This window comes from Schistocerca americana, unplaced genomic scaffold, assembly GCF_021461395.2.
Source record: "Schistocerca americana isolate TAMUIC-IGC-003095 unplaced genomic scaffold, iqSchAmer2.1 HiC_scaffold_562, whole genome shotgun sequence".
In the NCBI taxonomy this organism is placed as follows: domain Eukaryota; kingdom Metazoa; phylum Arthropoda; class Insecta; order Orthoptera; family Acrididae; genus Schistocerca; species Schistocerca americana.
The window spans coordinates 72501-75000 of NW_025726305.1; positions in this window are offsets into that span (position 1 = coordinate 72501).

A 2500-nucleotide genomic window follows, 5' to 3' on the forward strand; every position below is an offset into this window, starting at 1 on the left:
GTGTGTTGGGTTAAGGCCCAACGTGTGTTGGGTTAAGGCCCAACGTGTGTTGGGTTAAGGCCCAACGTGTGTTGGGTTAAGGCCCAACGTGTGTTGGGTTAAGGCCCAACGTGTGTTGGGTTAAGGCCCAACGTGTGTTGGGTTAAGGCCCAACGTGTGTTGGGTTAAGGCCCAACGTGTGTTGGGTTAAGGCCCAACGTGTGTTGGGTTAAGGCCCAACGTGTGTTGGGTTAAGGCCCAACGTGTGTTGGGTTAAGGCCCAACGTGTGTTGGGTTAAGGCCCAACGTGTGTTGGGTTAAGGCCCAACGTGTGTTGGGTTAAGGCCCAACGTGTGTTGGGTTAAGGCCCAACGTGTGTTGGGTTAAGGCCCAACGTGTGTTGGGTTAAGGCGCAACGTGTGTTGGGTTAAGGCGCAACGTGGGTTACGTTAAGGCGCAACGTGGGTTACGTTAAGGCGCAACGTGGGTTACGTTAAGGCGCAACGTGGGTTACGTTAAGGCGCAACGTGGGTTACGTTAAGGCGCAACGTGGGTTACGTTAAGGCGCAACGTGGGTTACGTTAAGGCCCAATATAGGTTAGGTTAAGGCCCAATATAGGTTAGGTTAAGGCCCAATATAGGTTAGGTTAAGGCCCAATATAGGTTAGGTTAAGGCCCAATATAGGTTAGGTTAAGGTACAATATAGGTTAGGTTAAGGTACAATATAGGTTAGGTTAAGGTACAATATAGGTTAGGTTAAGGTACAATATGGGTTAGGTTAAGGTACAATATGGGTTAGGTTAAGGCGCAATATGGGTTAGGTTAAGGCGCAATATGGGTTAGGTTAAGGCGCAATATGGGTTAGGTTAAGGCGCAATATGGGTTAGGTTAAGGCGCAATATGGGTTAGGTTAAGGCGCAATATGGGTTAGGTTAAGGCGCAATATGGGTTAGGTTAAGGCGCAATATGGGTTAGGTTAAGGCGCAATATGGGTTAGGTTAAGGTACAATATAGGTTAGGTTAAGGTACAATATAGGTTAGGTTAAGGTACAATATAGGTTAGGTTAAGGTACAATATGGGTTAGGTTAAGGTACAATATAGGTTAGGTTAAGGCACAATATGGGTTAGGTTAAGGCGCAATATGGGTTAGGGTAAGGCGCAATATGGGTTAGGTTAAGGCGCAATATGGGTTAGGTTAAGGCGCAACGTGGGTTACGTTAAGGCGCAACGTGGGTTACGTTAAGGCGCAACGTGGGTTACGTTAAGGCGCAACGTGGGTTACGTTAAGGCGCAACGTGGGTTACGTTAAGGCGCAACGTGGGTTACGTTAAGGCCCAATATAGGTTAGGTTAAGGCCCAATATAGGTTAGGTTAAGGCCCAATATAGGTTAGGTTAAGGCCCAATATAGGTTAGGTTAAGGCCCAATATAGGTTAGGTTAAGGTACAATATAGGTTAGGTTAAGGTACAATATAGGTTAGGTTAAGGTACAATATGGGTTAGGTTAAGGCGCAATATGGGTTAGGTTAAGGCGCAATATGGGTTAGGTTAAGGCGCAATATGGGTTAGGTTAAGGCGCAACGTGGGTTACGTTAAGGCGCAACGTGGGTTACGTTAAGGCGCAACGTGGGTTACGTTAAGGCGCAACGTGGGTTACGTTAAGGCGCAACGTGGGTTACGTTAAGGCCCAATATAGGTTAGGTTAAGGCCCAATATAGGTTAGGTTAAGGCCCAATATAGGTTAGGTTAAGGCCCAATATAGGTTAGGTTAAGGTACAATATGGGTTAGGTTAAGGTACAATATGGGTTAGGTTAAGGTACAATATAGGTTAGGTTAAGGCGCAACGTGGGTTACGTTAAGGCCCAATATAGGTTAGGTTAAGGCCCAATATAGGTTAGGTTAAGGCCCAATATAGGTTAGGTTAAGGCCCAATATAGGTTAGGTTAAGGCCCAATATAGGTTAGGTTAAGGTACAATATAGGTTAGGTTAAGGTACAATATAGGTTAGGTTAAGGTACAATATGGGTTAGGTTAAGGTACAATATGGGTTAGGTTAAGGTACAATATAGGTTAGGTTAAGGCACAATATGGGTTAGGTTAAGGCGCAATATGGGTTAGGTTAAGGCGCAATATGGGTTAGGTTAAGGCGCAATATGGGTTAGGTTAAGGCGCAATATGGGTTAGGTTAAGGCACAATACGGGTTAGGTTAAGGCACAATACGGGTTAGGTTAAGGCACAATACGGGTTAGGTTAAGGCACACATTGTTGTAAGGAAAGGTGTTTTCGGGGGGGGGGGGGGGGCTGGTTTGTTGATTGTGATTATCGTAAGTAAATGACTGCGGCATCATCTGATTTGCCACGTCAGGGTGCACCTTTGGCTCATAACAGGCGGCGCTCTGATTCCATGCTTGTGGCAGACCTGTGTCTTTCATTCGTGCCATTGTTTGTGTGGTGTGACAGGAGGCAGTATTGTGATGTTGGGTGCACCCCTGTGTAGGACATGTGTGGGTGTTGGTGG